The sequence below is a fragment of the Ostrea edulis genome, chromosome 6 (assembly GCF_947568905.1).
Source record: "Ostrea edulis chromosome 6, xbOstEdul1.1, whole genome shotgun sequence".
NCBI lineage: Eukaryota > Metazoa > Mollusca > Bivalvia > Ostreida > Ostreidae > Ostrea > Ostrea edulis.
This window is the reverse complement of record NC_079169.1, coordinates 60,926,849-60,942,766: the sequence shown is the minus strand read 5'-3', so window position 1 is coordinate 60,942,766 and position 15,918 is coordinate 60,926,849. Positions and strand designations below refer to the sequence as shown.

Genomic DNA, 15,918 nt, shown 5'->3' with positions numbered 1-15,918 from the left:
GAACACTTTGTAACTCACGTCTCTAAGTAAGAGTACACCTTTAACATGGTCTTTGGCGATGTTCTTGACATCACTTGACGAACGCTATTTCATGTCAATTTTTGTTGGATGGATATTACATAATTCAGCTTCTTCCAACCCTTTTGAAGAAATGCAAATGAGGATAGGTAAAACTCAGACGCTATTAAATTGCCAATACTTTTTTGTACTAAATAAATGAATTTATTTTTTATTTGATTGCGTACCGGTCACGATATCGCAGTGGATAGGGTGCTCGCTTTGCAACCGGGAGGACCCAGATTCGATTATTAATCCCACTTCAATCCTAGGACGATTTGACATATGTAGTACATATTCCAACACCAAGCGCACGACATTCCATGAGAAAATCATGAGGCTTTCAAAAATGATGATAATCCAGAGGTCTCTTTGACACAATAAAGAATGTGTTGCGGCCTTGAACAATGGTGGCGTCCTTATAATATACCAGTTAAAATTAAATTCTTGAACGGGACGTAAAACAACAAATCACCAAAGAAACAACTTGAGTGACTTCGCACATTACACCCAGGAAAGCATCTTAAACATTTCAATGATTAAAAGAGGACAATCGTTTTACAGTATAGTTCAGAATTATTCTAAAAGGCGATAGATAGAGAGAGAGAGGGGGGGGGGTGTAGACAAATTTCCTGTGTGTGTTATTATGTTTGTTGCAATTTTATTGTCTTTAAATTGGCCTTTTCATCTGAGGAAACGTCATGTACCGGTACTAAATGGTATTGAAAAACTATTGGGCCCCATCATTCATTAGTTATAACATTCTTAAAGATTTCAAATGAAATTTAAACGTTATGGAATGAAATTTTACAGTTACTTTAGTTACTTGAGAAATAAAATATTCACTAAGCCCGATGCTTTAGTTGAAGCATTGCATGGACCGAGAAAATTTCAATAATTGTTTTATTATAATATGATTGAAATTTAAAAAAAAAAAAACTCCCGTGATTAGAGATGTGATTGAGATCGACAGAAGAAAAAATATTTTAAAAAATATATATATAATGGATAGTCAGCTGTAATTAGAGGATTTTAATCATTAAAAAGAATTACTGGGAGTGAAGGGGACTCTGAAACCAGCTGGTAAGCAGTGTAGATAAGTTTTAATCGACAAATATCTCTCATGGGGTATGGAAAGGAGTAGGTTGAGTTGCAAGACTTGTTATTATATTATGAATCAGTGGGATAGGATATTTTTAAAACGTGGATAAATTATTGTTCTGTGGTAATGACACATATAGTTAAGCTTCCTGTAACATAAAAAAGAGACGCCATAGATCGGAGAGAAATACATGTATATATTCGGGGTTCGAATTTCCTCCATTGTTTACATCGCCTATGAGACCATGCGGTTATTTTTGGTAGATTGAATAAATTGTAGCTATTTCACTGTCCGTTGTTGATGCTTACTAAGTTACATACGGGGGAATTTTCCTAGGTGATTTACACAAAGCTCAGTGAAATGAATTTTAATTCAGATCATAGACAATCTTAAAGATAAAGGATAAGTAATTGATTGAGGTTTAAAGTGTTTGCACTTTAAGCAATGAGGATTTGTTTTAGTTGTGTAGGGTGTGTCAATCCTTTCCCCAATTTTTTAAAATAGAGGTTGTAGAAAAAAATTCAAAACTTAGCATAGACCCAAGAATTATTAAGTTATATTTGTTTTTCAAAAATTTCTTTAGCTAGAATATTAATGAAAAGTGAAGATATTTTGACAAAATGAGCAATTTTAAGAGCATATACTATGGTGGAATAGTAAAATACAATCCAGACAATGTGTTAACTTCCGAGTGTCTCAAGGCGGGTATGACCGGTCGACAGGGGATGCTTCCTCTTCATAAGCACCTGATCCTACTTCTGGTGTGTCCAGAGGTCCGTGTTTGAACAACTATCTTATTTTGTATTGATTGTGGAAGCTATACGATTGATCACTGTTCGTTATCTTCACCTTTCATGTAGACATGAAAAATTGCATATTGATTGTTATAGGGACACAACATGCGTTACTTTTGAGGACAATTCCCTTTTTATTTAAAAATCAATCCTAGAAGCATCTGGTACAAATCTACGTAAAATCAAGAGAGAGAGAGAATATACCAAATTCCTGCTAACAATGTGCATCTGCGACGGAGATAACGAGCGGAAAGTAAATAAGTAAATTATGAAGGATTGACAGAAGTATGAAAAAGGGTGAAACTATATGACCCAGCCATTTCATGGTGGAGTAGTAGAAAGCTGAACCTTATAGTTCACACAAAAGCTTATGACCAAATAATTTGGTGTGACAATGAACCATGGTTTATTTTTCAAGAGCAATGCCACTGACAATGAAGAAATATTAGTCCAAGATAGATATTTGAGACACATTAAAAGACATCAACATCACTTTGAATATAAAACATGCGCTTCGTTGGCATGAAAAATGCGCCCATAGCACTAATAAAATGTACGTGTACGTTTATGATGGTCAGTAACCGTTCAATCTGTCTCTTGATCGGAACATACTGATCTTTCCAGAGAATGCACAGCTAGGTAACGAAAGATGTTGATGCTATACAAACATTTATAATAGTAAACATCTAGTTGATCTAGTGTGTAATATATTTGGCACACAATGCACAGTGAAACATATTTTGTTCCTGTTTACCACTTACAATACAGTGTACGTCCAAAAACCCAATTGAGGGTTTTTATTTGACATTCACAAAGATGTTTTTAAAACTTCATCATATACATGTACAATGTAATTTGAAGCAAAGTTTGTCCCTTAGTACCTCACGTCCAAATACGTTCGTTATTTTTACATCACGATCCACCTGTAGGGGTCTTATTCTCAAACTGACGTCGTAGTATTAGTGAAAAATCTCAACGGGACGTAAAAAACACACCCAATCAATCGATCAAACATACTGAGACTCCATTAATAGACATCTTATCCACAAATCATTATCCTGGAAATGGTCCCCAAACAAAGACTACACAAATGCGCATTTTATCTTAAAGTGAACATTCCACAAATACAGTAATGTATCGTATTTAGCTACAATAGGATCTGACATCACCCCCATAGAAGGTCACGTCCGCATGACCTTTGGCTTGGAATATTCATGAGAACTATCAGCCAGTCAGATTGCGCCATACAGACAATGATGGCTATTTAGGCGGTTCCCGGCAATCGTAAACAAGTTGCCGTAATCTCTCTCCCACGAAGTTTATTCCACACTGTAAAATTGTATATTCTCACATAACGAATCTTAATCTATTCCGTTCATACAAACAACAACACCTACGATATAAAATACACCCAAATTAAATCAATTGTGAATTACCATTTGTGTGAATAGGGATGGGTACGATTTGAATAGTTTTCAAGATGGTTTACTTAATCGACGCGAGAAATATAATGCCAGTTGACAGGTTTTTTTAAGGTTTTGATTTCAAGGGCCTGGGCCTTTTCAATTGGGGAAAAATAACAACATTTGCTTGAAAATTGGGAAAATTGTTCCATATAAAGAAATAGGGAGAAAACCAAACCAATTGGACTCCTTCTCACTTTCAATTTGGTCAAAGCTTACCTCATTCAAATAAGCAGAGGCCAACAATTCGGTTTATTTAACAATTTGAAGCAAAAATTGTAACCTGTGGGCCTGTCAAGAAGATATATGAACAATAAGGCTAACCTACTTTGATTTGTTTTCATTGTTTGATAATTTCAAAGCAAAAATTGGGGAAAATACCTGCTTTTTAGCATTGGGAATGGGACCTTATTTCGGCCCCTACAGACCCCCCAAAAAATCCCTGGTCGACATAAACGGTGCATTGTGACGTCGCATCTAGCTGTGATATGATTTCTTTCAAACCAAACAATCGCAGCCATTTTCCTTGAATTGTGCACACCGACGATTTCATAGGCTAGGTGCTGATTGGCTGACATAAAGTTCACATGAACATGACCCCTAGTCGGGTTATGTCAGATCTTCTTACGCAGAGTATACGGCGCGGATCTAAGAAGTCTGATTTTAATTAAGATTGACTCTTGTAAGCGCCTTTGGCGCAAGAGACAGTCCGATAACTCAAGTGCCAGGTGAAGATAACGAACAGAGATCAATCTCACAACTCCCACAAACAATACAAAATAGTGAGTTGGGCAAAAACAGACCCCTGGACACACCAGAGGTGGGATCAGGTGCCTAGGAGGAGTAAGCATCCCTTGTCGACCGGTCACACCCGCCGTCAGCCCTATATCTTGATCAGGTAAATGGAGGAGCCCGTAGTCAAAATCATTGTGTAAAGAACGGCTTAACAATTGGTATGCAATACATCAGACAACATTTTACCCATTGACAGGTTGTATAATACACCATTTTCCATTTTACAAGGTGATCGTTTTCAATGTTCTGAAATATATAACGACAATATAATTTGCGAAATGCTGACTTTAAATGAGACTGTTAAAACCCCTGCACCATCAACTTCTTTGTCAGTAGCCTGTCTCGATTTAACAAGAGGCCAATGGGCCACATCGCTCACCTGAGTCACCTTGGGCCATATCTGAAGACTCCATATATATTTGCATGTGAAACCTTAGTCCCTATATTGGAGCCAACCTACCCCTGGAGGCCATGATTTTTACAAACTTGAATTTGCACTATGCCAGAAAGCTTTCATGTAAATCTTAGCTCTTTTTGGCTCAGAGGTTCTTGAGGAGAAGATTTTTAAAGATTTTCCCCGTATATTTCTGTGTAAAACTTTGATCCCCTATTGTGACCCCAATCTACCTCTGGAGGTTATGATTTGAACAACCTTGAATCTGCAATACGTTAGGAAGCTTTCATGTAAATGTCAACTTCTTTGGCCCCATGGTTCTTGAGAAGACGATTTTTAAAGATTTTCCCTGTAAAACTTTGATCCCTTATTGTGACCCCAACCTACCACGGGAACCATGATTTGAACAAACGTGAATCTGCACTATGTCAGGAAGCTTTCATGTAAATGTCAGCTCTTCTGGACCATTGGTTCTTGAGAAGAAGATTTATAAAGATTTTCTTTATTTATTAAACCCATGTAAAACTATGATCCCCTACTGTGGCCCCAATCTACCCCCGGGGGCCATGATTTGAACAAACTTGAATATGCGCTATGTCAGGAAGCTTTCAGGTAAATCCCAGCTCTTCTGGCTCATTGGTTCTTAAGAAGATTTTTCCTATATAATTCTATGTAAAACTTTGATCCCCTGTTGTGGCCCCAACCTACCTCTGGGGCCATGATTTGAACAAACTTGAATCTGCACTATGTCAGGAAGCTTTCATGTAAATGTCAGCTCCTCTGGCCCGGTGGTTCTTAAGGAGAAGATTTTTAAATGACGCTACCTTAATTTTGCATTTTGTGATTATCTCCCGTTTAGAGAGGACATAGCCCATCATATGAACAGACTTGAAAGCCCTTCACCCAAGGATGCTTTTTGACAAGTTTGGTTGAAATCGACCCAGTGGTTCTGGAGAAGAAGATAAAAATGTGAAAGGTTTACGACGTCAGACAACGGAGAAATTTTGATCAGAAAAGCTCACTTGAGCCTTCAGCTATACCATCACATGAGAAAAATATGCAATATTGAACCTTCTTAATTTGTGCTTATGGTTCGTTTGGCAACTACAGGCCTTCTACCGTGTTTAGTTAGCCATATTTTGTTTCCAATTTTTCTTACTCGTTCGAAATAGTGAACCCATGTTTCGTCACCAGTAACAACGTTTACAAATTGTCTTTGATAGAATTTGGGAAACATTTTGAGGAATTGCTTAGCGGTTTTTACTCGTACCCGTTTTTGGTCATCTGTCAATATATGTGGTATCCATCAGGCAGAAATCTTTCGTACTTTCAAAATACGCTTCAAAATGAAATGCACCCACGATAGCGATATGCCAACAGCTTTGGCAATGTCACGAATCGTGTATCTGCCATCACTTTCAATTATTTCCCTGACTTCTGAGACATTAGCCTTGCTTGTTACAGTCAGAGGTCGGTCAGATTTTGCTGCACCTTTGACGGACTCTGTGCCAGTCAGAAATGTCTTTCTCCACCTACGAACTGTCACATAAGATACCTTATCAAACCCATAAACTTCCCCCAATTCAGTAAAAACCTGCATTACCGAATGACCGAGTTTTGTTTTGAATTTTTATATAAACTCCGTGGTCAACGACTGGCTCTATTGAAATGACTATAAGTTTAAAGCTGAAGGCTCGTGTTTATACTGTTGGAAAGGTATTCAAGAGTAACATCATCCACGAAATCGTGCAAAGCGTTATCGCGCTGTTGTACAATACACATTACATATCGAACAGCCCTCGTAGTCTACAGTTATCAATCGCGTAATTCCTTATGCATTCATGTAGCTGCAGCAAAACAAACCACACACACACACACACACACACACAAAACAAACAACCGTAAAATTGCATCTAAGTTAAACAAATCCTTCATTTCTTCTAAATATCGTACCCACCAAGTATAATTATATCTCCCCTCTTTCAGGGGAAGACATATTTATTTTGTACTTTCCATCAGTCTGTCTGTCACAAAATCTTATGAACGCTTCTCCTCCTATATGGCTTATCGGATAGACTTGAAACTTTGTACAATGCTTCATTGCCATTTGTAGATGTGCATATTGTTGGGATAGGAGAATCCAATTATTTTCCTAAAAGTTATAGTGGATCTAAGAGGGGTGGAGGATGTAAAGTAGCTTGTGAACACTTCTCCTATATGGTTTATTGGATAGATTTGAAACTTTGTACAATGCTCCATTGCTTTATAGATGTGCATATTGTCGGGTTGTCGGGACAGGTGGATCCGATTATTTTCCTAAGAGTTACAGTGGATCTAAGAGAAGTGGAGGATGTGAAATAGATTGTGATCACTTCTCCTCCTATATGGCATATTGGATAGATTTGAAACTTTGTACAATGCTTCATTGCCATATGTGTAGATGTGCATATTGTCGGGATAGGAGGATCCAATTATTTTTCTAAAAAGTTCTAGTGGATATAAGAGAGGTGCATGATGGAACACTTCTTCTCCTATATGTCTTATCGCATAGACTTGTAACTTTGTACAATGCTCTTTTGCCATTTGTTGATGTACATATTGTAGGGGCAGGAGGATCCAATTATTTTCCTAGAAATTCTAGTGGATCTAAGAGGGGTGAAGGATGTTAAAATAGCCTGTGAACGCTTCTCCTATATGGCTTATTCGACAGACATGAAATTTTGTACAATACTTCAATGCCATTTGCAGATGTACATTTTGCAGGGACATCAGGATCCAATTGTTGTCCTTAAATTTATAGTGGATCTGAGGGGTGGAGGGTGTAAAATAGTTTGTGAACACTTCTCCAATGTGGTTTATTGGAGTTCATATTGTCTATGTTCCTACTCATGTTTTCTCCTCCATACCATTCAGTGCATTAAAAGGAGGAAGTTCCATTTGGAGCACTTCCAATTTGGGTAGCTGGGGAGACATTTGTTTTTTGATAAAAAAAAAAAATCTCTAGTATGAAAGGTGAAGATAACGAACAGTGATCAATCTCATAACTCCTACAACCAATACAAAATAGATAGTTGGGCAAACACGGACCCCTGGACACACCAGAGGTGGGATCAGGTGCCTAGGAGGAGTAAGAATCCCCTGTCTGCTTCTAATCCTAAAACCACGATCTTAGAAATGTTTTTCATATCCTAAAATAACCTCTCAATCGGCTTCTTATCCTCAAACCATGACCCTCCAAAAAGGTTTCCTATCTTCAAGACACATCAACGATAGCCCTTTAAGGAGATACAGAAGAAGAGAGTCCAGAGCGTATCACTTTATGGTTGCTGGTAAGCCGATATTCTTTCTTTCAGGTCGCTGGTCCGCCAACTCCGAAGCCTCAAAGGAGATAAAAAAAAATCCCACGATATAAAAACTTCTCAGAAAATACAAAATGCTCGAATTAGTTTGCGAGTAAACCTCAGCGATGAAAAGTAAAAAAAAAAAAAAAAAAAAAAAAAACATTTTTCTGTTGATTTTATCACGGCATTGGTAACCGATTATATCCGTTATTATCCGACTCTGAACAAAGGAGTTGTAGGTTGGGGTTAGATGACCACAGCTTCATACATGTAAGTGTGGTTGTGGCTAGCACTAACATCGGAAAGAGCATACATGTGAGAGAGCTAGGATCAATTTACCTATCAGGCAAGTTAATGAATTGACGGGTATGTTGGCTTATTGGGGTTCCATATCTCACCTCTGGTGTGTCCTGGGGTCCGTGTTTGCCCAACTATCTATTCTGTATTGCTTATAGGAGTTATGAAATTGATCATTTTTCGTTATCTTCACCTTTCATTAAACTTCCCACATTTATGTAGCAATATTCCATTATCACCTGCATATGGTGTTTATATATCTCAACTGATTCGATATGCAAGAACTTGTTCTGGGTATAGTCAGTTTTTAAATCGAGGTAAGCTACTGACAAACAAGTTGATAGTACAGGGATTTCAACAGTCTCGATTGAAGTCAGCATTTCGCAAATTCTATGGTCGTTATAACGATCTAGTTCGTCAATACAACCTCGCATTGGGTCAAATGCTGTCTGGTGTGTTTCATACCGATTGTTAAGCCGTTCTTGGCACACTGATTTTGACTGCGGATAACTCCGTTTACCTGATCAGGATATGGGGATCACGGCAGGTGTGACCGGTCAACAGGGGATGCTTACTCCTCCTAGGCACCTGATCCCACCTCTGGTGTGTCCAGGGGTCCGTGTTTGCCCAACTATCTAATTTGTATTGCTTGTAGGAGTTATGAGATTGATCACTGTTCGTTATCTTCACCTTGCATTAAAGGAAATGAGAATAGTGTTGTGGTGGTAGCGTTTGTAAAGGCAAATATGTTATGAAAATAACTGTTTAGGAATTCCTGAGAAAAAATATAACGCTGAAAGAAAGGTAACAAAGTAGAGTTTAAAAGATATTTTCTGCAGTTATGTATATTGCTGCGTTTAAGAACACAAGACAACTAGATTTAGATTTAATACCGGTATATCCAGAGAAAAACTAAAAATGGAAATAATATGTTTTTGAAAAATGTATTAGAATCCTGGTCATTCTTTTCAAATAAATGTTCAGAACATACACTTGATGCTACAATGCAACCACTAATCATTTAACACGGCCTCGCACTTCTGGTCGGCGCGGGTTCAAATTCCGCTCGCGCCGGTAAAGTGAGAAAGTTTCCCAGTTTACTTTCGGAAGGTCGGTGGTCTCTTCCCTGGTACATTGTATCTGGGTTCTCTCTTCCACCAATAAAAACTGGGCGCCACCAGATAACTGAAAAATTGTTGAGTGTGGCGGAAAACATCCATCAATCAAGCAAACTTATCATTTATCAAAACTATTTTATTAGGAAAAACAACAACCAGTATTGGATGGTTATGTAAAACCGACAAAGGTTGTTTTAATAAACATCGATATTCCTACACGATAGGGTCTCGTGGCCCCCTTTTGTTTCCAGTTATCGCATTTGTGTTTTGGAACAATATTGTGGCTGGGAGAAAGCTGTCGTGTAATACTTTAATATCTTGCATTTCTAGTCAAGGTACAGGTATGTCTCCCAGTCAGTTTGTCTCTGCATTTATTTTTAGAGGTCACATGTGTTCGTAATTTAGAATAAATGACAGATTTTACACCTTAGCATGTTTTCTGTTGTGATTTGTCTAGAAACAAACGGAACTGCGGTGTTAACTTGGATTTTAACATTTGATTTATTTCTAATAAAGCAATTTATCTCGGTAGTTTTCTTTATTATAGTTCATATGTGTTTTATTTCAGAAGTTCAGATTGCCGCGCAAGGCATCATTACCTTTGTTTATTCGAAGTGCTGCCACGGATATTTTCTGACGAAAAAGCAACCTCCACCTCCACTTCGCCCACTGCATTTTTAAATAACAACTTTATGAATTGTGTCCAGTTTTGTTATGCACCATTTTTGCTTTAGTTTCCAGTCAAGATTGATATTGTATATCTTCGCATTTGTGTTTTATAACAACATTGTGGCTGGAAGAATGCTGTTGTGCAATACTTTAACATTTTGCATTTCTAGTCAAGGTGTGGGTATATTTCTAGTCAAGGTGTGGGTATGTCTCCCATCCAATTTGTTTCTGTATTTATTCTTATGACAACACATGTTTATATGCAAATAAACAGAGCTGCAATGTTGCCTCGGATTAATAGCACGATTTTAACATAAATATGTTTACATGTGATATGATAACTACGCCTTTCACCGTCAAACACATTCGCCATCGAATGTGTTGTAGACGGGATGGCGATGGCGACAGTTGTTGGGAGTCGGCCTGGAATTTTGACTTCCGATTCTACAATGCAGTTGCCGACAACGGTCGAGAGTGGCGTCTTGTCTGGTCCTAACTGACTGTGCGGAGATGAAGTGCAAGCAACTGATCTTTCGAAAAGGAAGATGTCCTGATGTAATTAAACAATAATTCGGACTACCATGATTACGGAAAGTTGAATACTAGATGGTTAAACTGTATGCGCGATAGTCTACTCTACTACTTGTCAACTAAATGGGATTATTTGTATATGAAATCAAATTATTATTGAGTAGGAAAATGCCAGTTTTATTTCATATCAAGAAAATACATTGGATGTATTAAATGTTTGTATACATTATTTATAATGTTTTGAATAAACCTTCACTTACCAAATAAATTCTTATATATTAATCTTTTCACGGGGGCGGGATGGGGGGTAGGGGGGTGTTAAATGCGCAGAAACAAACCACCTACAATACCATTATCTTAATTGTAGTGTTTGTTGTTTCAAACAAAAACGACAAAAAGAGAAAACTTAAACCATTCCCTTTATTGAGATTCAACTTATAATCATCTCAGAAACGACGACTTCAGTAAAATCCTCCTGAAATTATGTAAACATATGAGGTCATTCGTGGATAAAAGTTTTTTATCTTTGAATTCCGATAGCTTCGTTGAATTAAAAGACATGAAAAGAAAAAGGAAACTTAAACCAGAAATATTCAAATAATGAAACTACAAAGTAATTACTATTTCATGGAAGGAAAGTTTCATGAAACTTCAAGAAAATAATAATGGCAGTAATAATAATAATGCAAAGAACGTAAATGCAGTACTCACGTCGCTTACAACATACGCCATACTTTCTACCGTAGGTTACGCAATAACCGATTTTGCATCCGGTCCAGATATTGCATGTGCCTACCTGCCAGGTGCCCTTGGGACAACGTGGGTAAATGTTCCAAGCTGAAGTTTAAAATTGAATTCAGTTCGATAAGTCATGCAACAATCAGTGAAATGAGTGGAATAGCGTCATAAGCAGGACAAAGACTTCGGTTACAAACGGAGCATGATTTTAACAGAGATGCATGTCGGGAAATTTCCTCCCATGTTATTGGCGACATATAGGGATCACTATCCGTCGTCTTGCGTCGTCGTCGTCGTCACAAAAAATTTCTGTCACAGTTTTCTCAAGAACCACATGGGGCAACTCCCTGATATTTGGCACAGAGCATCAGTGTGGCCAACTGTATTGTGTAAGACATTTTCGAATCTGTCGCTTATCAACTTCCTGTTTGCCGGGACTTAGAATTTTTTACAGCAAAAAAACTTCTGTCACACTTTTCTCAAGAACCACATGGGGCAACTCCCTGATATTTGGCACAGAGCATCAGTGTGGCCAACAGTATTGTGTAAGACATTTTCGAATCTGTCGCTTATCAACTTCCTGTTTGCCGGGACTTAGAATTTTTTTTACAGCAAAAAAATTTGTTGCTGAAGATTTTATTTTACGATTAACTGAAGGACAGTATTTTTATGTACAAAAGGACAGTATTTGTAATTCCCATACTGAAGGACAGTATATGTGATTTCAGAACAGCACTAATTATGATTTTTCTTGAGAAACAGTAAATTGGATATATAAAAAGACAACAAGACTAAGCAGTAAACCCACCAGATAATTACTTATGGTTATTACCATTGTCTTGAAGAGCACAGTAACAGGTTGATACATATTTTCAAACATATGTTTTCATTCAGTCTACATTTAATAAATGTCCTAATTTCAAACAGATTCTCCCACAAATTCCATTGCATAATAATGTCTCATCTTTCAATTTCAATTAAGTTATCGTTAAAGAATGTTTAGTAATTCTCAAAACCTTTAAAAGGAGTATTAAACTGACAAAAACCATTTGAATAATTCACTTTTTCAACATTATACGTGATATATTACATATAGAATGAACTAGCAGGCGACACATGTCTTCCGGGGAAGACTTAATACTGCGTTTTCGTACTCATTGAAATGTAATTCTCACCTTGTTCCATTTTAATTTTAGCTTTGTTTTTAACTCCCTCCCCCAGCAGAAGGAAAGCAGATATAACATAGGATACATGTATTACAATTAAATTGATTGAAAAAATATAATCTGCCATTTCCAAAACGTATTATCTCGTGGGGGAAAATTGCATGTAGAAAATATGCCACAGAATTCAACATCTAAGAGATCAGTGAACTCTGTCTTTCGGACTGAAAGAAAAATGATAGAATTTTGGAGTGGTAAATAGGTAGAATTTTGGAGAAAAATATTACCCACCTTCAGCTGTAAAGGCCATGCAGCTTGCAAGAACGAAAACCAAGAGAAGGATTCTGCCCATGTTGAATGTTCACAGGGTTTTGTTTACTATTTCACAGAAGCAGAGGACTCAATGATTTTTTCATTTCGACAAGTTGATATTTATACTGTTCGAATTAATTTTACACTATTAATTATGTTGTTACTACACAATAACAAGCACAATTACATTGATCGTCAAACATTATTTTTCCGTGAATAAATCTACATTGGAAACAATTAACATAACAATGACATGAAACATGTGTGTCGGTTATGTTTGATATGCTTCAGCCATTGTTTACAAATTTTCAATTTTTAGTACATTAATTAATTTGCCCGTTCTCCGAATCACAACATAAAATTGTCTTTTCTGGGACAACCTTGGCAATATATTAGACCTTGAAGGTGACATCCTTTGTTTGTATTTCCAATAATTAATACAGGAAGTTTTATTTATCTTCAATACTTAAACTCGGTGACTGAATTGTTTCTTAAGTTAAAGATAAAATATTCATTTTCATAAGTAAGTACTACTATTTCATTTGTTTATATTACTGTTGATGTCGATGGAACAATTCTATTAGCAGAACTTGTCACAACAATGTAAACAGACATGGAACATGAATCTGACATTGCAAACTTCATTTCACTGCTGATATTATAATATATAAAACACAGGAAATTTCACTTTATCTGGATACCCACTTCCGCCCCTACCCGGGGTTGAACTCACGACATGCGGAACCAAATCTCCTAGCAGCATGTACATATGTAACCAGCGAGCTAGACCGCTCGACCATCCAGGCAAGTCTCTAAAACTTGCTTTCGATGACGATGGAATTCTCGCCACGCTGTCACACGCTACACGGTCATTGAGATTGGAAATGGGGTACATTTACTTAACGAACATTTAAGAGGATCGTACAAGATACACATTGCATTCGAAATATTTTTATATAAAGCACAGAAATAGTAATGGACTCTTAAATGACCATAACTGCCCTAAGTGAAGATATATACCATTTAGAAAGTCGTTTCTACCATTTAGAAAGTCGTTTCTACGATTTAGAAAATCGTTTCTACGATATACATTGTATTAAATCGTTTCTACGATTTAAAAAGTCGTTTCTACGATTTAGAAAGTCGTTTCTACGATTTAAAAAGTCGTTTCTACGATTTAGAAAGTCGTTTCTACGATTTAAAAAGTCGTTTCTACGATTTAGAAAATCGTAGAAACGATTTTAAAAGTCGTCTCTACGATTTAGAAAGTCGTAGAAACGATTTAAAAAGTCGTTCTACGATTTTTAGGTTTCGGGTGACATTGCAATTGGTTGTCGTCTGTCATCGTGCGTTAACAATTAAACATTTTTAATTTCTTGATAAGTATGATCATTCCAATTCCTTTCAAATTTGGTATTAAGCATCTTTAGGACAAAGGGGACATAAATGGTGAATTTCAGGACTCCTACGCCCCTTGGGCCTTAAGAGTAGGGCAAACACTGCCACAAAATTGAATAATTTTCAAAAATCTTCTTCTCTACCACCACATATATGTAAAAAAAACAAAACTAAATGCATAGTGATGTAGAGCAGGAAGGCCTACCAAAATTGCAATTTTCATGATCCCCTGGGTAGCAGTTTTGACCCCAGGATGAAGTCAAACTTGGTACATAGCATTAACGTTTATGTGTAAAACACTTATATAACATCTTCTTTAGTGCTATTGATACTAAATTAAAACTAAATGGATATCTAAAAGGAGTAGGTGGTCTTTTACAAAAATTGTAAATTTCATTATTCCAGGGGGTAAGGGTTTGGTTTCAGGATGGTGACAAAATTATTATAATGATTATTGTCTTAAAGATTTGAAGGACGTCTTTAAGTTTGGTGATACATTATGAAATCTAAATGCATGTTTAAGAATAGCAGAAAAGGATGTACAAAATAAGGTTAATTTTGCAACCCCAGGGTTTTGACTCTAGTATGGTTTCAAATTAGTCATATCGTTTAATGTTGATATATATTACCGGTATATTATGTAAAGCCTTTCATCTGTCTATGCACTTTTGAGGGCATTAAGATTTTTAAAGAACACATGTTGTTTGATAATATACTGTTGCAGAATATTAAAATTGAGCTTAGATATTCAGAACAGGAAATCATTTCTAGATTGCATAGCCCTTGAGACTATAGTGATACTTTTAACTAGTACTCAAGTGACCGATAAGGTATGTGGGCCTCTTGTATTATCTTATAAACAATTTAAATCGATTTGACCTTGATGATAATGGAAAAGCGAGAGAAGCTACATGTAGTTAAACGATATTTTGAGAAGAGACTGCTATTCCGAAATAGCTGTTGCTTAGCTCACAAGTACCGCATTATTATTAATGAAAAAAGAAAAAACTATTTAAAGGATTTCTGCAACTTTGGGCCTTTTCCAACGGAAATACAAATCTAATTAATATATTTGCGATGTTGCCCTTTTCATTGAGGAAACTATAGAGTATTGTGACCAACTTCATAGGTACAGATGAATTTACTGGAAAGCTGGTAACAGGGTTTCCCATGAGGATATCAGACGGTTTTTTTCCATACAAAGGGGCGGATCCAGGAATTGCGGTTAGGGGGCGCAAATTTATGAGGCTGGGGGTCGTCTTGAGGTTCCCAGTGGGTCCAGGGTGGGGCCCAGGGAAGCCCCCGGAAGCTCATAGATTTTATAGGGCTTGACATATGTCTCCTGTGTAGTCATTTTTACTATTTCCTATCATTTTTAATAAGGTGAAATTAATAAAATGACGCAAATTTAAGGGGTTTTGGAAAATATGTAAGTTCTCCCAATAAAATTAATTCAATGAAAAAAATTGTCATTTATATCTTCGAGAGTTTGAAAATTTTAGGGGGCGCCGGCTGCGCCCACTCCCTTGAATCTGCCACTGATACAAGACCCAGAAGGCGTCCATGCATATACGGAAAAGGAACATATTAAAATGAAGAGTGTACAGCAGCAAAGGTCCGAATTATATTTGGCATATTAATGGAAATGACAAGCTGAAACCATTTAGTATAGCAATTCATGAGTGTATTGACGGTTTTTCGCGCCACATCATATGGCTGGAAGCTGGAAAATCAAACAAAAGTCCG

The 15,918-nt window shown here is 36.8% G+C and overlaps 1 long non-coding RNA gene across 1 annotated transcript; it reads right to left on the bottom strand.

The window, feature by feature from the left end:
- Window positions 1-10,966: 10,966 nt before the first annotated feature.
- LOC125646705 (uncharacterized) lies at window positions 10,967-12,903 on the bottom strand. Its single transcript, XR_007359801.2, has 3 exons — window positions 12,754-12,903; window positions 11,273-11,398; window positions 10,967-11,036 (listed from the first exon to the last, which is right to left on the bottom strand). It is a non-coding gene; the product is annotated as an uncharacterized LOC125646705 (long non-coding RNA).
- Between the last annotated feature and the right edge of the window lie 3,015 nt (window positions 12,904-15,918).